We start from the raw sequence: 23,250 nt of genomic DNA on the forward strand, positions 1-23,250 counted from the left end.
AGACTTACATGACTCAGAACTGCTTTGCACCACACTGCAAATCCTAGACATACAGCGCTGCTCTGCCAGAAGCTGCTGCTCTCCTTTCCACCGCAGATACATTTCAATACTTATCAGGTCTCCATCTTAGTCACATTCTGCTAACACACACTTCTGACATCCTTTTCATCTTCCCCCATAACCAATCTCTGTCCCCATGTCAAACCCTCTGCCCTCCTACCAGCACTGTCTGGGTTATCTTCAGCTCCCAGGACTGGAGTTCAGCAGACCTCACTGCAGGCAAAGCCTCTGCTTGGGTTCCCGGGACTTCCAACACACGCAGCTCGGAGAGCTCACCGCCCTCCTCTGGATACTGTAACAACCAAGAGGCTACAGTTCATAGTTAGAGATACAGACAACACAAGACAACAGTGTCCATGGAATAGGGAAGCAAAACAGTGAGAAGGGTGAGTAGGAGTCCTCAAACATAGCAACATCGTGCCCAGAACTACTCATGCCATTCACGAGGTGGATAGGCCTCGTCTTGTTCTGGAGATCAAAAATGTTTGGAAATATCTCCATTGTACCTCCAGTAGAACGTGCACAGCTAAAACACACAGAAAATATTCCTGTCCTAAAAGGCGCTTCCACTGGAATAGCTGGAATTAGACCAGATGGATCCAACGTGGGACTTCCTGATACACACAGCCAGCTTTGTACACCCAGTTCCACCCATGAATGAGGGCACACCCTTAGCCAGGTATGAATCAAACCATCTGAGACATGAGAAATTTATCAAGAGCTGTTGAAAAAAGAAAAAAAGAAAGAAAAAAAAACAACAACCCATAAGGTTGTTCCTGCTTCGCTGCAATCTACCTTCAAGGTATGGGGAGCAGCCCTGAACAAAACAAACCTAGAGCCAGCAGATCACTTTTGTGAGAACTTCTTGGATGTGACAGAACAATCCAAGAGCTAAAACACCACCCCAGGCAGAAGAAAAAAAAGGGTGCACTCAGACCAGAAGCACAGGCTACTGCATGCAGGGAACTCAGTGGTGCAGGTATGGGTATGACAACCCTGTGAGTGTCCTCACACTCTCCAAGGGAGGACATGACCCATGCAGGCAGCCACCGTAACATCTTGGAGCATGAATCCTCTTTTTCACTCTAAGGAACATGGCAGAAAAGGAATATACGAGGCAGTGTAAAGAAGAGGTGACAACCCATACCTACTCATAAGGCAGCGGGTGGGGATCACAAACCAACATACAGATGCCGTAAGTACAGTGAGGGGATATAAGCTGATCTCACGCAGAATAACTTACAAAAAAAGATGCCCTGCAGGGACCCCTGTGTGCAGTAAGGAAGTGAGCTCTGCTCTCACAGCTCCTTCCCTTTTCCAGCTCTCTATTGATAACCACAGCCTCCACATGCACTCACAGCCCAATTCCACAGCACTGCCTCACTCAGCAGAGTAAGACACGCTGTGCAAAGCAACGAAACAAGGAGCAGAGGCACTTCGTGAGCTGCCATCCTTTTCCCCAGACACTTCAGACACCTGGATGGGTGGAGTGCCTCAGAAAAGCATGTTTGCTTGTATTGTTTTAAACTCAGCTGCTGCTATGGCCTCAGTCCCAACTATCTATTCTGAAAGAGGAGTTACATGCCAAGAAAGCTGCCATCATCCCTACAGTAGCACAGAGGTATGCCTAATGCCACTGTTAGAGGTTTAGGATTTATCTGCTGCACTCACAAGGTGATCTCCTGCTCTGTATGAGGATGCCTATTGCAGTGAGGGTACTGCCATTCTGCATGCCACAGAACCGCTTCAGAACAAAGGAAGCCAGACTTCTCTCTAGATAACATGAACCCTTTCGCCCACTGTTTCTTCCCCCATCTGTCTGCATTTGAAGTAAATTAGGATTCGAAGTAAATTAGGTTCAGGAACATGCTTAAACCCTTGCATATCTTTAGGCACACAAGTGGCTGCAGAGAATTCAGCTGGATTACTCATGCACTTGAATTTCAGACTTACTATGGAGAAGGTTCATCAAGCCTTCCTTAAATGGCAAAGATGCAGTGCTGTGTTTCCCAAGCATTGCTCTGCACATCCCCAGGAACTCTAGGAAGGAGAGAATCCCCTGTGAACACACCAAAGTGGGACTGTGCTAGAGAAAGCAGAACAAGCATTGTGAGGACAGGCAGTCTCCCACAAAACATCCCCCTATACAAGTGATGGAGAACCACCACAGCTCTAAAGGAAGCCTAAAATTGGTGGTCTTACGTACACAGGAAAAAAAGCTACTGAAGAATATACTGATGATGTGGAGTCTCCATTCCCCTTATTCTACTCAGTGAAATATGTTATACATAGATATCACCTGGACTTCAACCATTCTCATGGTCCACTTTTGGACCTCCCACTATCACAGCTTGGATTCAAAAGCATCCAAATGCCAGAGGCAAAGACCAGCTTCCACACTTAGCCAGGCACTTTGATGCCCACACACAGTTCTCGGCCCCCAGTCAAGGATGACAATAACGCATAGGAGGCTGGTAAAAGTGAAAAAGATGAGGGAGATGGATTGTAAAGATAAGTCCAACTGCAATGCACATTCAGAGTAACCTTCAGAGTTGGGTGGAAAGATACTAAATTCACTCTGTATTTACAAACTTCTTTTTTAGCTATTTTTCTCTGGTTATCAGTTATGACTGCAAACCTGGTCTAAACGGCTTTTTTTCCTCCTGCATTTCAACGCCAGGGATGACACGACTCTCAGCTTCACTCCTCACCAAGCCTTGGTGCCCCATCAGTAAAATGGCAAGAATAATTTTCATTTACCTCAGGAGGGCACCACAAAAATAGTCACCCCAACGTGCAAAATGCTTCAATGGAAGAGCAAAGAGAACTCTAGAAAAGCATTAAAAGGAAATTAATAATTCTGCATTCAGCCTTGATTTGAATAGCATGCGGTAAATAAGGCCTGGGGCCAGAAACTGCACAAAAAAGACACCAAATAGCTGCTCATTAAGTATCACCTTCCATTCTGAGCATAAAGAGTAGGTGCTCTAGCAATTAATTGCCTGTATCATAATATCTAGTTGCAGGGGGGTCAAATTAAAGTTTCACTGACGACTCTCGTCCCTGCATTTTGCAGATTTGAAGTGCTTGGACTTCACAACTATAATACCATGATTTTAACCAAGTGTGTAGCTTGTAATTAACTACAGCACTGCCACATGGCTACTGCAATCACTATCTGCTTGTCTTGTGAAATCCAGATTAAAGGCTTCTCTTGGCCTCAGTCTTAGCTTGAGGTATCTCTCAAAATTTGCCCAAACCCACGAAAAGCAAAGCACGCCTCAAGCCATGAGGTGTGCTCACTTCAAGCCAGTTGGCCTCCTTCAGGGCTGAGCTGAAACACAAACATGGCTGCCACCAGAGCAAGGCAGGGCAGATGTGCAGCCAGAGCTACCACTGTTAGCTGCTAATCCAAGCATCCTCTCAACCAGTCCCTGCTGCAGCATACTGACTGAGACTCCCTGCCTTCATTCAAGCTTGCCTCATTAGGGAGAGTAATTCAAGTCTGTTAAGGTGAGGTAATAAACTGCTAAAATAGAGAGAACTCCTTGGGGTACAGGTGTACGGCACACAGATGATGCACACCCAGTGCCATACAAAACTACAGCAGTCAGGGCACAACCAACACGAGAACTGCAGCAGGACTGGCTGCAAGTCACCTGTGGAACACCCCAACTTTCCCTTCAGAAAACTGAGTTTCATACAGCCTGCTTCATTGCTGAAAAAGCCCTAGAGGATGTATTTTAAATAACCAAAGCATGCAGCTGAACTGCTTTTACCTTCTCATGCAAGGCACCCGTACCCATCTCACAGCCTCTTCTCAAACCAACCTGTATCAGCCTCCTTCATCCTCCCTACTTTGCACACTGGCCAGGCTGCCAGTTACTGAGCTGTGCAACCCTGGCAAAGGTTTCAGCTGGAGCAGCAATCAGGAGCCCAGGATGAGAGAGAAGAAGGAAGAACTGCCGCTCCTGACGCTGACATCCACTGGCCTGAAGCAGGGGAAGGGGGGAGTTACAAATGGATGCATAAACAAGACCTGACTGTGTAATTCAGAGCTAACAGGGTAGTTTACTGAATGTTAATTAAATCCTCAGTGACTGTTACCAACTGTGGAGATCAACTTATTTTTAAATTAAATAAGCAATAAATGCTTAGCTGAACTTCTATTAAATTTCACCCAGTCAATGAAGTATGTGGGGCTTTTAATAGACATTAAACAAGATAGTTATGGCAAGTTAGTTGATATTTTATTACCTTAAGATAATGGCCATATTAAATCTCAACTAACTATTCCACTGGCAGCACAGCCATCCAAGATTTGGCGGAAGTTTGCCTGCCTTGAAGCATCACTGGGCAGCAGCAGCAGAGAGAGGAAGGCAGCCAAGTGCTGAAAGGCATCTACTCAGAGGATGCTCAAGTGCATAAACCCACTTATGTGCAAAATGGGATCCCTCCAAAAGGAATTAATCCCAAAGAGCCCTGTCCACTTCACACTGAATCACAACTGGCGAAACAACGGCAGAGACCCTCAAGCATCCCAACTCATAGAATCACTAAGGCTGGAGAAGACCTTAAGGATCACCCAATCCAACCATCAACCCATCACCACCACACCCTCAGATCAAATAAAGTAATTACGGGGTTACTGAGGAATCACTGTATTATGAGTAGCCCTTGACACCACAAAGGAAGCAATCCTCACTAAGAAATGATCAAAACTTGTATTTTTTTCTAAGAAAAGGTTATCAGCAGCCCGCAGCTCTACCGATGTTTGTTTTCCTTTCTTGAGCATATTGAGATAGTTTGGGAGCGCTTCTGAGTGACTCACACGTGTGTCACTGTCACCCACAGATTCTAACAACAGATACCAACAACCTAAAAGGACAGAGACTTGCTGACAGCTACTTAAAATGATCATTTCCATGCCAGCTCTCGCGCTTGCTCAGAACATGATTGAAACCAACTCTTTGAGATTAAAGCAGTCTCTGCACTGAGGTGTCTCTACCAGTAACCTTAATCACAATGATTAAGCGTGGGTAGTGGGGTGGGTTTTTTTTTTTTCATGCTTGCTTAGAAACATTCTGAACTCTACCTGCTTGCCATGCCCAGATGTAGGAGGAGCAGAAAGAGCAGAGCCCAGCACACAGCTAACCTCCACTCCTTGGGCAAGCACAAGCTGTCAAAAGCTTGTTAACTCTGTGGGCTTTTTTTGGTCTGTGGTTTTCGGTTTGATTTGTTGTTTTCTTTTCTGTGTTTGTTTTTGTTTTACAAAACAAAACACTCCTGATGTTAAGAGGAGTAAAACTCTGAGCTCTTCTTGCTTTACTGATGCCGTCCTTCAGAGACTCCTGGTGCACATGTAAAAGTCGACTGCAACATCTGCCATCTGATATTTCCTCTGGAACTGTTGTTTATAAGTTATTTCAAGTCCTGTATTTTCCTATAGGTAACCCACACTCTTTAAAGTTATTGTGCCTTCCAAATCAGTGTCTTCGGTAACCCACATCCTTAGATAAAGTACGGTTTCCATCTCCCCCACTCTTGCCTGCTTTTCAAATGTGGCTGCAGTTCCAGTAAGCTCTCTAGCTTTTAGCAGAATTGCCCTGCTGTGAGAGCAGAGGGAGACGATGATTTAGTGGGGTAAATCATTATCTGAATAAAAGGTGAGAGTCTCATTGTCTTGTTCACACATGCATAAAGCAAGCACAGGTGCTGAATCCCAGACTTCTGGTAGATCATACAGACACAAATTTGTATTCGTATTTCTTCCCTCAAGCTTTATCTATGTCTAAAAAGTAAAACGCCTTAGAGACACTGGCATACCTAAAGGAAACGCACATTTCTTTGTCATCACTAGAACACCTCCAAGACCTCTCAGTGCACCCTCAGGGATGAGCGTTTGGACTCATGACACCTGAAGAGCTCCCCAGAACTTCAGGCAGCCAGAGGCTGCGGGGTGAAGGACCAGCCCATGGCTGGAACCCAGCTCAAAGCCCAGTGGCCAGGCAGGCTTATTAGGAGAAAGGCACTGCAGCATGGGTCCACCATTCAGATGCCTGACAAGGAATGAAATGCTACTGAGTTCTCTCTGTTTGCACAACCATGATGAGCAAGGAATGTTGTGGCACCCTGAGGGTGTGTGTTCCCACCGATGCATGGAAACTGCCTTATTGCAAACCATTTGTTTTGCTACTGCTAAAAAAGCTACTGCTTTTCTCCAGCTAAAGCCAGCAAGAGATGTTTCACAGAAACCTGTGTGAAATGGTTTTTTTCTTTCCAATTAGATGTTCACGATACAGAAGGCAACACAATTACCTGGCAAAGCACCTGATAGTCATACAACTATCCTATCTTCTTTCCTGACTTGGCTCAATTCTTGCCCTCAGCCATATTCTGCATGATAAATCCAACCATTTAGTTACACATTACACAGAAAAGCATTTACTTCTTTTCACTTTGAATCACTCATTTTCATCCAACATTTCCCAAGTAGTGGCACAAGGGAACAGACTCCTTTTCCCCAGCATTTATCACTTCTGTGACACCTTTCTAATGCGCGTTCTTTCTGTAGGAGCAACGCCAAACTGCTGACCAAGTTTTTGGTAGGGCAAGAGGAAATGGCCACAAGTTGGTCCAGGAGAGGTTCAGGTTGGATATTCTTCTCAGAAAAAGTGGTGGTGCAGTGACACAGGCTGCCCAGGGAGGTGGTGGAGTCACCATCCCTGGAGGTGTTCAAGAACTGTGGGGATGTGGCACTGAGGGACGTGGTCAATGGGCAATATTGATGGTAGGTGGACATTTGGACTAGATGACCTTAGAGGTCTTTTCCAACCTTAACGACTCTATTATTCTATGATACTAAACTCTGAGGTTTTACAGCTCCCTAGCATTTTTGCCATCCTTCTCACAAAACTCTCCACCAGACTTCACAAAGCAGAAGGGAATCGCTCTGGGTTTGTTAGCAAACGTTATACAGTCAAACCCAAGCAGTGACATTAACAAACAAAGCAACAGTCAAGCACTAAAATGAGATGACTGCTGTCTCCACTTTGACCCCAGCCCTCCATACCGTAATCTGTACTATAAACTTTTAATTAAAAATATATACTGATGATCATTATATATTTAAAAGCACTTCGGCTCTACTGAGAGTGTAGCTGACACTTTGTCTCAGCGCATTGCAAAACTCACTGCTCCAGCTCCAGAGCTTCACATCCTCAGGGAACATGCACTTTGGCAAGCAGCATCCAACCGAATTTGCACTTACATCGTTTGGAAATTTGAATTACCAGAATCGGGAACTGGTGTAGTACAGGAGAGCAGCCCATCATCTCTCAGAAACACAGCACGGTTAAATAAAGGCACCTTTGATGCCCGATTTGCTCTGGAAGGTTCCAAGGCAGGAGGCAGCAGAACTGCACCTGAACTTTTCTGTACCCCCACCATGATTGTTGGGATACTAGACCTGAAAACCAGCCCTAGCCCACCAGTGTACAGGTCCATTCTTGCTGGTTCGCCCTGGTTTCACACGAGATCATGACAACATGAATTTACTGCAGGCTGGGCCTGTACCTACAGGAGTTACCATGAGATACCACTTCAGCTTCATTTCTCTGGGCACATCCTCCTTCCCCACCCAGGAGTTCATCCTGCTGCCTACAAGGTTGCTGCAGCTTACATAGGGCCTGTGGCAGGTCTGGTTTCTGTGGAGGAAGCCCTAAAAACCACTCAGATGTTCTCTATGCACAGAGATCAGCTCAAGGCCCAACTGACCCATCACACCACTCTACCCACAACCTCCCTCCAGAGCAACCCAAAAGGCCCACAGTGGCCTCCAGTTGCTCCTGAGCTCTACTCAGAGGGAGCCGTCTTAACAAAACTCCATGCAACCAAAAGAGGGGAATAACAGAGATAATAAACTCAGGATGAATTGTTGTGGGTGGGCAGGGAGAGAGAGAGTAGGACAATGGGCAGAGAAAAGTTTTATATGGCACATCTTTGTCCTCGGATGGATATGTTTCCTGAGGGAAATACCATCTTGTGGAGCACTACTGAGCCTTGTCTGGGGCAGACCTGCTGCACAGAGAAGCAGAAAGTCCATCCTGTCCCCAGATCACACTGCTGCAGGCAGGACAGGGAGCAGCTGTTAGTAACAGGCAGATGAAACGTTGGGTCCCATCTGTGACTCCAGGCATTTCTCTGCCTTCCTCAGACCCATACTGGTAATTAATTGCATGATTGCCAACACCTGCTACATGACCCACACCACAGGTGTCCAGGAGCTCCCTAATTTCTCAGATTTTGTCCAAAAACTCATTCCTGGAAGGTATAAGCATGAATTCTACAGGAAATAGATCCAGGAAGCAAAGAACCTGTCAATTCTGGACTGTTTCACCAAAATTGAAGGCTTCTGTGTGAAACTATGCATTCCACATGGGTCACAACTATTTTCTGCACAGAACTATGGATATGTAGGAAGATGCAGTGGCCAGCACAATGGATCCCATAAACTCTTAAAACTTTGTGTAACCAAATCACCTTGCTCAGAAACAGCCACCAAACAGGAACCTGAACCCTGAACCAAACAGCAGGGCCAATTTCACATGAACGTAGAAACCGAAAAGCCCATATGAAAAGAAAGCAGCAGAAACCAACACTGTGCACCCATGGGGCCACGCTGCTCCTCGAAGTACAGAGCAATTACAGCAGTTTTCTCCATCAACACCTCCTACTCGGGAGCATTGCCTTCTCCCAAGCACAGCCCCAGGGCGTGGAGACTGCTCAGCTCTCCTGCACAATGGCAGGAATACAAGTTGTCTGTTTGAAAGGGGAGAGAAACAGGGGAGGAGGGGAGAAGGAAAAAGAATAAAGAGAGAGAGAGAGAGAAAAAAAAAAAAAAAAAAGCCCTTGGGTGACGTAAGGGTGTGGGAAATTTCTACAGTACTTACCTGTTGGGGAAGGCTGGGCCTCCCCTGGTGTATAAAAAGCTGCCACGGCTTTACTTAACTTGTTACTGACTACCGCCACCCGGGCGAAGGGCGGGGGGGGCATGGCCGAACCCGACCAGGTGCACCTGCGGGCGGCGGCGGGGGGAGGGGGCCGAGCCGAGCCCGGGGAGGGGGCACTGGCGGGGGGAGGGGGCCGGGGGGAGCTCCCACCACCGCCCCACCCGGAGCCGCTGCCGCGCTCGCCCCGGGCCAGGGGGACCGCGGTGCCCCGGGCGTGGGGAGGAGCTAACCGCGGGACCCCCCCTCCCTCCGGCGTCCGGCGGAGCGACCCGCCCCGGCCGGGGGGGCTCCAGCTGTTGCACAGCTGCCTCGGCGGGCGGGGATGGGGGGGGGAGAGGAAGGGGTCAAGTTATTATTCGCAACAATACCTCGGGGGGGAGGAGGCAGCGGAGGCGAGCGCGGCGGCGGCGGCGGCGGGAGGAGGCGGCAGGGGTGGGCCAACAGGCGGGGCCGGGGTCGCGGTGGAGCTCCGGCCCGCCCCGCTCCGCCCCGGCTCGGCCGCGCTCCTCCCCCGGCCCCCCACGGCCCCGCCGCCGGCCCCTTCCGCCCGCCGCCGGCCCCTTCCGCGCTCCGCTCCCCGGCTCCAGTCGGCCCCTCCCGCGGGTCCCCCAGCCCCCTCCGTGCCTCTCTGATCCCCGCCGTCCCGTCTTCCCCACCCGGCTCTGTTTCACTCCGCCCTTCGCATCCCTCCCTCCGGTCTTTCCAGTCCTTTTGCATCCCCCCATTTCATGCCGCGCCCCCCCCCCCCCCCCCTCGCTTCCCTTACCTCCCCTCCGGCGGAGGAGGTGGGCTCCGAGCCCCGAGCTCCCGGGGACACCCCCGAAACAAAAAGCGAAAGCGGCGGCCGCTGCCTCCCGCCCCGCCGGGCTGCTGCGCTCTGCCCGGGGCTGACGTCAAGGGCCCAAATTCCTGCCTTTCCCTGCAGGCAGATTTGTCCATGTAAGGGCTGGGGCCGGGGCTGGGGCGGCAGCTCGCGGCACCTCGGGGGTGGGGGAACGGCGATGCCGCTCCGGCCCAGACCCTGCGAGCATCGCTCCCCCGCCCCGAAACTCGGGGGTAGGCCCTGGGGCGTCCGCACCCCCTCGCCCAGCCCCGGGCAGAGATCCCAGCGTTCAGTTTCTCCTGGAGGAGTTTTGTGCTGCGGTTTTGGGGCTCTTTTCCTGACATGTTTTATTCTGTTCTTCCCCAGCCGGGGGAAGTGCACAGAGGTGGACGATGCTCGGGGTTACAAAGGTTCTAAGACCTGCCTATGAGCAGGCATCATAGATTTCATACAAAACCTAAGGAGCTGGGAGAGGGAAACCGTGTTTTCTGCTCTTTCTTTCAGTTTGTTTTGTGGTTATTGATTTAAAAAAAAAAAAAAAAAAAAAAACTGGAATTAAAATAATTTAGATTTTGAGTGATTGTTTTGATGATGGGTCTAGGTTGGGTCTGCAGCTCTGTAGCCTGGGATCACACTCGTCCTGAGGAGCAGGAGAAGGCAGAAGGGTTAGGCTGCGTTCAGGGGCCCAGTGCCAAGCCTTACTCATTTGGAAAGAGAACACTGGATGAGATTTTAAGCACTCTAAATGTATTTCACTTTGACAATCAAGAGCTCTGCTGTGCGCTTTCAGAAGATGTTTACACTCTTACCCCATTACCAGCTTTAATGTCTGCAGTCACTGCTTAACATCCCCAGAACAGAAAGTTTGCACACGAGAACCCAAAAAAGGACATTACGCGCCTAAAAGGCTTCAGAAGCTGAAGCTCAGAGTTCAGATCCAACCTCCCTCTTTCCCTCTCTGGCTGCTGAATTCTCCAAAACAAGGAAGTGCTCCCCAGACCCACATGTTGGTGGATTGGAGACCCCAGGAGATGCCACTGCTTGGGAAGCGTGCCTCATCTCAAAACCAACTGTGGTACAAATGCTCCCTGTTTGGGGCCCATTTGGTGTCCTGCCCTGGCCCTGGGTACCAGGGCTGCCAAATTCCTTCAAGGGACAGGGAGCACTGCTGAGGGCAGATGCTATCAGAAGCACTGGCACCAGCCTGTCATCAGAGCCACACAAGGTTTCTAAGCACTGTAACTAGAAATACCCTATCCTTGCCCCCCTGTCCTAGATGCCTAGCCTATATCTAAACCCTGCTGGGATCCAAAACCAAAGCAGAATAGCACATGAGTCAGCAGGGCCCCGTGCCGTAGGTGTATCTCGAGTGCCAGTAATACCACAAGCAAGGCCTGCTGTGAAAGACGGGCACAGCTGCTGCTTAAAGCACGGGTGGACAGGGCTGGGTGCTGAGTGCCAAAGGCTTTGCCCACTGTCCTGCAGACGTGGGTGCAGTTCCCTCCATGGCCGTGCAGCAGTCCATGTGTCTCTTAACTGAGTGCTTTGACCACCAGACTCAAGGCCGCGTTCGCTGGGCTCTGAGGAAGGCTCTCAGTGGTGCTGCAAGGATTGGGTGGTTGTGACAAGGGACTTGCTGCCACCATTGGTTGTCAGTCACAGTGTGTTGTTGTGGCTCACCGGAGTCCTGCTTTGTAGCATAGAAGCAAATGTACAGAGGAATTTTTGCCTGTTTTTTTTTTTTTTATTATTATTATTATTACTTTTATTCTCCATGAAGTCTTTTTTTGCAGATCTGCAACAGTCAACCGGTATTTAGGGGAAGTATCTGAGAACTAAATGAAACCATTTGGCCCTAGATGAGAGACACGCATTCTCCATTTAGGATTTCAAAGTAAACCAGTGGTCAAATATTTTCGTTGTCCCATATCCAACAGTTATTGCTTCTTTATCCATCAAGCTTATGCAATTTTCCAGCCGCGTTAACAGAAGAGAGGATACTTTGCACGCCCATAACAGCTTCCTTTGAATGATCTCAAACGCTGTAAGCTTTGGGCCTCCAAAGCATGAGATAGTATTCCTGCTGCCTCCATTTTGCAGGTAGGTGAACTGTGACTAATCCTCTGCAGCACAGCAGAGAAGTTTGATTCCCAGCCCATTACCTTTGCAACAAGCTGCCCCAAATGGTCACTGCTTTGTCAAGCAGAGCGCGTTTTCTATTTTTTCCAATTTCCTATCATGACCAATATCATAGATTTTGGAAATGAAAGTTGAAACTTCAAGGTGCTGAGCCTGGCTGTGAAAATCTGCTCTTTGCCTGGAAAGAATAAAAAATATTGGCAATGTGCAATCATTCCTTTGGTAATATCTGTCGCACCCTACATCATAGCAGCAAAATGAATTAAACAGCACAAGACTGAAATGCCTGACATAGCATAGGCCACTCAGGAGGCAGTAATACAAGAGTCAGCTTGGACCAATATTAATTCAGGAAATGAAGTTTTTAGTGGTTAAGGAACACGACTAGAAACCTGGTCTCTGTTCTTTTCCTGTGTTGTACAACTTTAAACCAGGCAGTTCACCTTCCTGTGTCTGAGGAGCCCTTAGAAACCTAAAGCATGCATGTGCTTTCCCTCTGCAAGAAAGGATACACCACAAGCAGTCTGAAGTACAACTTCCCACCAGACGTCAGGCAAAGGGATTCTGTGCAAAGTTTCCAGAATTCAACATGAATTCTGGATGAAACCTCATTGTTTAGAATCTGAGTCTCTCCTTCTTGGTGAGATTTCAGATGCAAATGTCACAAAAACCAACCAAATAAGCAGACACAAGGTTGGAAGAGCCCTTGGGAAGCCATGGGGTCATAGAATCAGTAAGGTTGGAAAAGATCTCTGAGGTCACCAAGTCCAACTATCAGCCCATTCCCAATATTGCCCACTGCCCATGTCCCTCAGTGCTACACCTCCGTGGTTCTTGAACACCTCCAGGGTCAGTGACTCCACCACCTCCCTGGGCAGCCTGTGCCAGTGCCCAACCACTCTTTTGCAGAAGAAATTTTTCCTAATATCCAATCTGAATCCATGGTAATTCATCCCTCATACCATAAAGATGGAGAAGCTGTCTAAACTGTACTTGACAGACGAAAACCTGCTTTACTCCTAAGGATATCTTGAAGATCCATTTCAGTGCTTCAGTCTGAAAAGCTTTTCTTATCTCTAAATTAAGTCATTTTTGCTGCAATTCAGCTCTTAATCAGATGAAGTCGTGGGGATCTGATCTATTCCCTCACTAGCAGCAATTCCAGAACAACAAGAAAGGCACCCACCTGGTGAACTAATCCTGCCATGGGTAAAAGCCAGAAATGCTGGAAAACACACTATATGTGCATTTTTGGGACAGTTGCCACCTAATTCCCAGACAAAGATCACAACTGAATAGCATTAGTTCAGCTGGAGATTCCTCTGGCCCATGCCAAAGCATTTTTCAACCCCCTCGCCATGAGGATGACTCTTTCCACCAACACATCGAGCGGCACATCTGACCCTTTGGTCTCCAAGCAGTGTTCTTGGAAGCACATGCAAAGTGCTTGCTCACAGCAATAGCATTCCTGTGGCACTGGGGAAGGAATGAGGAAACACCAGCATAGATGCTAGACAGAGAAGGGAGAAAAGACTCAACCTGCAAGGCTGGATTAATTTCTAACCAGGGTACATGTTCCTGATCTAGAGATATATGCATGTTAGCTGCCTGGTAGAAGGAATCTAGGAATAATAGTGGGCCAAGCTTTGTCATTCTCCACTTTACGGGTATGTTTGCATCCAAACAGGAATGCAAAGCATGTGCTGGGCAGGCACTGGGACAGCATGGATCAAGTCTGGGCCAGAACTCTGAAGGAATCCTTCCTGGTAAGAAATACAAATTCCAGCAACCCCCCAATAATTTTCCATAGTATATATGCCCATCATCGACCCCTCTGCATCGTTGTACATGTCTTTCAGTTGCGTGTGATTCAGCAAACTCCATGTTTTTCCTTCCAATTAGCCCTAATTCATTCCAGGTCATTTTGTTCTTGAGCAAGACAAGCTCTGGTTAGCTCAGGCCTTCGGTATTGTCTTTTGGGATCATACAGATTCCCCTCTGCACTTGTTTCGGGTGTCTCTCCCTGCTTTGCTCTGTAACTGTCTCTACTGTAACTGTGCTAAACTTGCAAAGAATGCCAAAGCTTTGTAAAACTGCTAAATCCCATTGCTGAAAAAAGCAGTTGAACAACGTGCCAATGCAGTACAGTTAATTTTAAGGACATGCTTAAATCCAATTTGAATCCAGTGGGGTTTTAGCTTAGGTTTAAACGTTCTGTTGAACAGAGGTGGATTTAAGGATTGAAGTGTTTCGCTAGACTGAACGTTTGGTAAATGAGAAAGGAGGGTTGTTAGTGTCTGGAAGAAAGGACTGCCCAGCACCCTGTGGCCACAGGCAAGCCATGACTGCTGCTAGTCCCGGCTGCTTGACCATTTTTCTAGTGAAATTTAATGCAATTAGCAAACAAAAGTAATAATGAAGTTGATAATTTCATTAAGAATCCTCACTCTCTGGGCCTCTGTTTGGTGCAGAGAAAAAAAAAAAAGCAGGTTTATAGTATCTCAGAGTGATGTGATATAATTAAAGCAGAAGACACTATATGTTGTATTTTATGCCATCTGGTATCTAGCATGATAGATTGCTAATGGTGAATGTCTCGTGTCCAGATTTCATAAGTGCTTTGTTTTACAAGAGAATTGGTCAAATTCTTTAAGGAATCTGCATTGAATAAACAAGTACCCTAGCCTTAAAAGAAATATTTGTGGTAACAAATAATTTGGGGGACATTTTTGCTTCAGTTCTGACCTCCCCATTGAGAATCAAAGCAAAAATATTGAATGTACTAAACAGATGTCTTCTCCTAGAGACAGCAAGATGAGCAGAGACAGCTGGTTAGAAGAACAACAACAACAAAAACACATCATCATTCCTGCTTTGGCTCCAAAAAATCTTGGACTTGCTGTCAAGGAAGAAAGCTATGTATGTAAGGAGCCAAAAAAGAGACAAATATTATTGAATTTGGTAGCATTTTAGTGAATGTGCTGGAAATAACTTAAGTAGGAAGAAAAACTGGATGCGCTCCATTGTTTATTAAAAGAATGCCTCCTCTTATTTCCACTGGAACCTATAGCCCATATTGTCATTAACACATTTACGAGATGTATATTTAAAATATGTTGCTTCACTCATCAATCTTATGGGCTCTTCTTGTAAAGAAGAGTTACAGCGCATAAAAATATGTACTGCCATATAAATATAGTAGCTGCAAGCTAGAGGTGCCAACCGAGAATACAGCTCCTTCAATCAAGGAAGATGGGTGTAGTATGAAGACAATTACAGAGATCAGAAATACTAGAAAAGGAGGAGAAGAGAAAATCAGATTTCCACTAGTGGGAAAAAAAAGAGATTTTTTAAAAAAGAAGAAGAAGATGTTTAAAATACAAAGAGAAATTCTGGATGAAGAACAATCTGAGCTGCAGTGAATAGCAAAATCAGAGATGAGTTTTCTGACAAGACTGCAGAATAATGCAGTGACCTTCTGGTCTGCACAGAGGTAGCACAGTCTTTCTCTTACAGGTTTTCATGTGAACAAAACTTGAACTTTCTGCTTGGCTCCTGGACAGCTCTATTTCCCCAAGCTCTGGGCCAAACTGAGGTGAGACTGCTGGGAAGAGTTTAAGAAATGAAAAGCTATGCAGTCTGGCTAACTCCAAAGAGAAATGATTTGAGGTGGATATTCCAGGAGCATTAGGTAGGCCCAAATATTGTGTCATAAATACTGCCCTGTGCAGCAGGAAAGGTCTTGATGTAGATTTGCAGACTCAGAAGGTCTCTTCCGTGGAGTGCTTCAAAATCCTCAGCTGTCTGCTACAGTAGTCATAAGGAGTTTAAAGCCTCATGGAAGGAAAATGTTTCAGATGCTATGACCATTTTGACAAACTAGCTTCTAAACAGAGAATGAAAGTGGATGGCCAAAAGATAAGGATGTGGCTCCTGGGTCTCTGGTTATTGGTTGCCAGCTTTGTTCATTCTCAACATAGCAAGAAGGCAGCCTATGTACCATCATTTTCATCGTAGGAAACTGGGGTTAAGTCTCCTGCTCTGCAACAGAGCAGATGTGGAACCTTGGGAAAGTTGCAGATTAAGCTAAGTTGGAAACAGCTTCCTCCATTTGCAGTATCTTAGAGAGTCTGGAAACTTTCCCATCTCTACTGTGACAAAAACAATTCTCAAAAATTTTGGAAGACTTTTCTTCCTTGTAGTAAAGGACAAAAAACACACAACGATAAACAAATCTGAGCTCCAGCACCATCTGAAAATCAGGGCACTATTCTGCTTTAATTCCCCATCTTGCCAGCTTCAGCTCCAAGACCCGACCTGCAGTCTCCCAGCCACCCCCGTAGTGACCATGCCACGACAAAGGACCATCTTGGCCAGAAATTCCACACAAAAAATTCCTAGACTGTCTTGCTGAAATTGATACATTCCCACATACACAACATGAAAGGAATCATGTCTAACAAATATTTTATAATGAAAAACATTTACCCAGCACGTTCCTACCCAGCAACTCTGAGGGTCTGTGACTCAGTACACAACCTATAAAAAGGAGACAACTTTACTTCCCAGGCTCTGGAAGAATACAATTGCATAATAAACCATGGACTTGCTCACTCCATCAACTACTCTAAGATCTTCAGATACCTTATAAGATGTAAATATAGCCTGAATTGGGACCTGCTATAACTCACATGTTTAACCTTCACCAACAGCAACTCTACCCAAGGGTTGCTCCAATTCCTCTGTGGGACACAGAAGTGATGCAGCATGCCCCAGCAGCCCTGGACTCAGCCATCCCCAGGAATTAGGATTGCCAAAGAGCCAGCCCAGCCCCGCTGCCAGTGGGGTGACAGATCCCTGGCACTAGAGCTACACTTGTGCTGCTCATGAGCTGCTTGTGGCTGGAGAGGAATGTCTGCAGAGAGCTAAACCAGATTGCTCGTAGATCTCTTCCAAATGGCTTGCCTCTAATCTAGCAGATAATTAGAGAGTAAACGTACCCTGGGAGCTCCATCTTTCCCCCTGCTGCAGTATAGTAACTTGATAGGAAACATAAGAATGTTGAGTTTGTGCACAGATATTAAGGGGTGGCTGCACTGGAGAAATCTTGGACGTTGCTGACACCTTGAGCAGTGCAAAAAATGTCAGAGCCTGCTGCATGTATTCTTTCACTTCTCATATGACACATTTGCGTCAGTTACTTGTTGGATTCTATAGACCCACTGCATCCACTGCAGCAGCACAGCAATGACCCAAACAAGAGCTGGGACTCCAGACTGAGCCTGTGAATACAAAGCTTACAAATATTTGCTCAGAGACCTTTTAGAAAGGGTCAGATGGTTTCAAAACTTCAACAAAAACTGACATTTTGACATCATTTGTATTTTTCAGGCCCACACCTACCACAGGGAGGGAAAAAAAAAAAATGAGTTTTCAGTTGGTATTTCCATTATCCTGCCTACATTTCAACCAATTGCTTCCAGCATTTGCAGAAATTCTGGACGCCCATCTCACATGTCCAGCATCTCACTCTTCCCAAGCGTAGGCTGAAAAATGCCACTTTCTTCCACTATTAAGTGTAAAGCTGACTACACCCATGTGTCAGCTGTTTACCACCCTCTGTCCCCTCCCTTTGGGCAGCTGACCAGGGAAAATGACCTATACTCTTGAAGCATTCATTTTATTTAGTATTACAGAGAAGGAGGGTTGAAGGCAACAAGCCACCTAAGAATATAATCATTCCCACCATATCTTATTACAATTAGAGGGATCAGCTTGCCTCTTTGCTTGTGGGAACACAACAGAACCAGCCAGACTTCATCTGGGCTCTTTTCTGCTCTGCTTAGGCTTAACCAGACTGGTTCCATTCATGCTTTACCTTCAGGTATGAACAGAAAGCTACTTAGTCTTGCCTTAGCTGCATTGACTGCTCTGAAGATGCCTATGTGAGATGACCATTTTGCACAAGCAATACCACCACAGAATCCAAATGTCAGGAAGCCTTTGAGAGTGCCACGATTTTGTCACCGTCACCCTGAGAGTTGCACCAATTGACGCTGCTGGTGTTGAGCACCACGAGGACCTGGGAGTGGTGCACACCCTGCGTTGAGCCTCACCCCACAATGAGACAGGCAGGCAATTGAGAAAAATAGCACCCTGGCCCCTTCCTGCAGTTAGATCATTATAATGGGTAAATATTTTCTTAGATAGAGAGCTGAGATAAGGGACTTCAGATCTCTGAAATGGAATTTGAACTCAGAAGGACTATCCCTACCTTGTAGTTCTTCGTAACATGCTTTTACCAGTCGAATGCCTTCTTCCCCAAAATAGCTGGGAAATTAAGTGGGAACTTCTTAATAGCTAAAGGTGAAGGCATGCATCTCATGGAATAAAATAACCTTGAATAACAAAAGCAGCATAAGAAGAGCAGTTTTAGGCAGTAGGGAGAATGTTCACCATGAGATAAATAGAACTGATTTTGTAACAGGTACCAAGGGTTAATTCCCAGACATCATTACAGCTCTACACCATTCAGACTAAATATGTACTGAGGAGTAAAGAGAAGTCTCTGAGTTGCAGAGCCAGAGTCCTAGAACCTGGCTTCGTGAACTCACTTCAATGAGAGCCTGTCGCAGTAGAGAAAAATGATTGTGATTTTAAAAAAGATTAAAATCACTGTTCTTGTGCTACAGCGAAGAATGATTAGTCATTCCTTGTTCCTTTCTCTGCATTATTCCCCAACCTCTTTTATAAGGGCTGCTCCAAAAGTAATGCCTCCTATTTTACAATGTTGGCTCATCTTGCCAGAGGTGGATGTTGGTGGGATGGCAGTAGAGGTTGAACCTTACAATCAATATCCTGTTACATTATGTGGCCATGTGGCAGATGGCAGCAGGGGTGCAGTCTGAAAAAATGGCATCTGGAAGCACATATGGAGCAAAGGTGTAGGAATGAATTCCTCCATGCAGAAAAAATAGCACCCATTGACATTCATTGATGCTCACTGAAAATTTTTGGAGACTAAATAGTGAGGCAGTGGGTGGTGTATTCCAGCTGTAGTGACAGAGATGTGTAAGACAAGCCATGTTCCTGACAGCCACACACTGTTGGTGCAGATTTTTATGAGCATGGCATACAGGTTCTTGTTCATCACTAGCAAAAATGCACAGCTAGTAGTGGTGGCTGTGTTGCAAAGTAGTATGTCATAGCTGAAAATGTCCTCCATTAAAAAATGTTAATATGTTCTTGGTATCTGTTGTAGTTTCCCTTCCCCTTGGTGTTCCAATCCCATTATGAACTTTCTCAGGCTTTGCACTTTTGAATTGGAGGTGCTGGTTTATGAGCCTCCTTAGTGGCAGGTTGTCTTTGAGGAACAAGTCCGACTTAGGTATCACTTAATATTCAAGAATGTTCTCTACTATTTGACCTCTTTGTGGCTGAAACAGTATTCTTCAGACAATAACCTTAGTGTTTCAAAGCTGGGACCAACACCTGTGGAGTTTCCAAACAAATGGGCTCAGCGTTCCCTGATGCACTTCTAGTTACTGCTCCCACATTTGATTGTTTTGTAATTATTGTTGTAAAACATGCTATGAGGTAACACATGGGGGCAAAAAAAAAAAAAAAAAGAAAAAAGAAATCACACTGCAGAATTGTAGGGGATTTATGGGAGCTACAAGACAAAGAATAACCCACCTTTCTTTCTTCATTGTTTTGCTTGGAAGCCAGCCACTGAAGTTTCCTTGTCAGTAATACAGGGGTTTGTAAATAGAACAAAGAGCTTCCTCACACCGAGGCTCATTATATAACCCCAGTGAAGTCATGGTGTATCTTCGCATGCAGTTCCCTTGAACTTTGCATCTTTCTCCTCCTGAGAACAGCCCTGCATGCCAGTTTGAACAGATGTGGTTTCCTTTAGGAAAAGTTTTCTGTTAGGGTCATTCCAACTTCCCTTTCAGAGCTTTCCAGCTTCACGTGCGCTTTGCTCAGGGGATTACTACAGTGACCACCCGCTCCATGTGCTACTGTTAAGCTTCTCCTCACCTGCTGGCTGAGCTGAACGAATGCCGAAATCTCTGGTCCATAGAAAAACCTGACATTTTGTGTTTTCCTGAATCAAACCGGAAAGCTGCAATTTCCTTTGAGCTAAAATGATGAGAAACGTCATTTCAGAAGGAGCAAAACGGCCTTGCTGCAGCCTTTTGTTTGGGTGTTACAGGCATGTTTTCAAATGAGACTTCAGCTCGTAAAACACCCCAGGATCGAAGGGGTCCCAAAGGCATTCAGGCAGCACCCACTGCCCTGAAGTCATCAAGGGAGACGTAGAACATGGCCAGGGTGATTAGCTGGACAGATGAAGTTAAGGAGACATCGCTGGAGATGTGACTGAACCAGGTGGGGTTTTGTCTTGTCCAAGTAGATGCATTCTCTATTTCCACCTCAGTCCACCAGTTCAACTACATGTTCCAAGTTCATGGGAATATAGAGTGTTGTTTTTCAGCCTCACTGAAAGCAAAAGCCTTTAAAGTATGAGGACACGATTCAAAGACCTTCAGTTGTATAAGCTGACATTCTGATACACTGAGGGCATACCAAGTGAAAGTGCATATCAAGTGTTTCATAGATACTGTATTTCACTACCTAAAGGGAGGCTATAAGAAAGAAGGGGACAGACTCTTTAGCAGGGTCTTCTGTGACAGGACAAGGGGAAAAGGTTTTTTATACTAAGGGTGGTGAGGCACAGGTTGCCCAGGGAGGCAGTGGCTGCCCTGTCCTTGGAGACACCCAAGGTCAGGCTGGATGTGACCCTGAGCATCTGATGGAGCTGTGGGTGTTCCTGTTCAGTGCAGGGAGTTGGGCCAGATGGGTTGTAAGTGTCCCTTCCAACTCAAACAAGACTATGATCCTAAGTGCAGCTTTAAGAAGGTTTAACTAAATCAGAGCATAAGGCAGCACACATCTTTTCATTTAAGTATCAATAGAGCTTTGGCTGTTTCAAAAAGTTTTCAAATGAACAAGAATAAGACCTTCTGTGGCTGATAAGGAGCATCAAATATAAAAGTTCAAGCTGGTTGAGCTGAGCTAAGATAAGCTAGTGTGTAGGCAGCTCCAAAGCAGCAACAATATAGCAGGAAAACAGCCCTACCCTCTGAACAAATGAGAAAAGCAAAACAAAAAAAAAACAATGGGGAAAAACTGCTGCTACCTGGCCTTCATGGAAAGAAAAAAAAAGGGGGGGAGGGGGGGGAGAAAAGAAAAACAGAAGGGGTGAAATAAACGGAAACACTTCAAGGCTGAAATCTCATCACAATCAAAGTCAGTGTAACTCACACATCACAACACTTCACAGGTCTAATAGACACAATGTTGTTCCTTCACACAAAACTGAAACACAAAAGTCACAGAAACCCATCACGCCAATGCTGTGGCTGCTTTCCGGAGCAGAATCTCTACAAATGCCAGTGTTTCCTTTGTTCTGTGCACTCTTTATAATGGATCTATCATCTGTTTGGTAAAAGATCCAGTGAAATATGTAATAAAGTTATCTCACCATCTCTGTCTATTGTAAAGTCGTATCTCCTCTTCCACATGTTAATTATTGTCTTCCATTTCCTGTGTCAGGTCTAAATTAGAAAATAAGGGCTCAAGACTTACAAGCTTAGCAACTTACCATTCATCAGCTGAGCGGTGGTAACGGTCCATGTGCTCCCTCTTAGCCTGTAATAAACAAAACCTGTGTGGCTTTGCAGTGCACAGCCTGCAATCCATGCAATTTAGCTTAACCTCTGTGTAGTGTCAGCTAAGCTGACAGTGATAGCTAAGCTGATGCTCAGTCCTCATATTGCAAGGCTCTGCCTTAAAATCTTGGGAGCAGAGTTCTACTATTACTGCTATCTAGAAAAACTACAATGACTCACGTGCTTCAAAAATATGCTAAAAAGGAAAAGAAAAGAAAGAAGTCACACATTATTACACAGTTATCAACCAACATCTCTTGATTTGCAGGTTTTAAAGCATGAATTGCTCAAACTTTGGATCAAGAAGTGAAGCAATCTATTTCTGAAGTGCAAACAGGGAAAAGTTATATGAGTCTTCTAGCAATTTCAGGCAAATCTATCACAGAAGCAGCATGCTTGGCCTTTTTACTGTGCATCTGTCTGAGGTTTCCAGTAAGATTTTGCTGATGTATAGTAAGAGTCAAAATTCTAATCTGTTTTAACTCTTTTTTATTGTCTCTGCAGCACTAACTTTGAAAAATGGTCTTGTCCCCAAAGAACTGCACACAGTCCGTGTAGGGAAGCTGTTAAAATAAATGCATTACATAAAAAAAAAAAAAAAAAAAAAAAAAGCAGAGCAAACTCAGCTCTGAGGGTTTGGGAGCCACAACATATAGATATAAAACAGATCAGTAAAAGTACGAGTGGAGGTCAGAAGCAGAGAACGAGGGAAGTCCCTTTCTGGCAGTTGTTGCACACGACCTCTGAAATCAACAGTTCCTGTCCTTCTGTCACTGGGCTTCAGCTTTTTAATAAATGACTCTGCTTATGTTAATGTCCTTCTGCCTTCCTCCCTGCTGACCTCAACGCACATGGAGCTGATTCATAAAGTTCTGCTTTCTCTGTGTTGGAGTGCTTATTGGAGACCTTTTTTGTAGTGTTCTGCCTGCGAGACGTCTAGCTGATTTATGTGGGCTAAGGCACAGCGGAGCGCTGTGTTGGCTGCCCTACCTGAATATTATATTTCCTACACACCGTGTCCCTCCCCGCCTCTGCCACGGTCTGATTTCAGATAGTCAGTGCGTTGTTCAAAGGAGAAAGTGTTCTTTCTTCCTCCCAGAAAGGCTTCTTAGATATGCAGGAGTAAAAAGGTGCTTTTCCACTCATCTTCCTTGCAGAGCACTGGTATCTGTCTAGACACTGCTTGTGGAAACTCAGACAAGGAATAACGTGCAGATGAGAAAGATTCAATAGTGGGAAGAAAAAAAAACCATCAGGTTGCCTCAAAAGGTTGAATCACAAGCAAGATGGCAAAAAGATCTAAGAATGCTGGGGATGACAGAGGAGCTCAGCTTGGTGTTTGTCTGTTTATTCCAGCAGGATATGCAGATTCCACTCTCCTGACATCACAGCATCATCTCACCTCATCAGGGCTTCATGACGCAACCCCTTTCTGTAGCTGAGTCAGCACCATGGTGCGATCTCATCCTGGCCATGCAAG

At 45.9% G+C, this 23,250-nt stretch overlaps 1 protein-coding gene and 1 long non-coding RNA gene across 11 annotated transcripts in view; one reads left to right on the forward strand and one right to left on the reverse strand.

Annotated features, from left to right (window-relative positions):
* LPP (LIM domain containing preferred translocation partner in lipoma) overlaps positions 1-9,974 on the reverse strand; it is a 321,092-nt gene extending 311,118 nt beyond the window's left edge. For 5 of the 9 annotated variants that reach the window (XM_085232828.1, XM_085232827.1, XM_085232817.1 and 2 more), the window contains exon 1: positions 9,838-9,974. The gene's annotated coding sequence lies outside the window, so the exon portion shown is untranslated. Of the gene's footprint in view, positions 1-9,011; positions 9,039-9,439; positions 9,557-9,837 lie in introns of those variants that run through there. The other 4 variants (XM_085232818.1, XM_085232823.1, XM_085232820.1 and 1 more) reach the window with 3 other exon arrangements.
* On the forward strand, positions 9,055-21,587 carry LOC104912657 (uncharacterized). Of its 2 annotated transcripts, XR_014885445.1 has the most exons (3): positions 9,055-9,130; positions 11,688-13,799; positions 14,838-21,587. It is a non-coding gene; the product is annotated as an uncharacterized LOC104912657 (long non-coding RNA). The 2 variants fall into 2 exon arrangements; XR_014885444.1 differs by lacking the exon at positions 9,055-9,130 and having other exon boundaries at positions 10,517-13,799; positions 14,838-19,672.
* The last annotated feature ends 1,663 nt before the right edge of the window (positions 21,588-23,250 follow it).

This window comes from Meleagris gallopavo, chromosome 11 (genome assembly GCF_905368555.1).
Source record: "Meleagris gallopavo chromosome 11, MGAL_WU_HG_1.1, whole genome shotgun sequence".
NCBI classification, from domain to species: domain Eukaryota; kingdom Metazoa; phylum Chordata; class Aves; order Galliformes; family Phasianidae; genus Meleagris; species Meleagris gallopavo.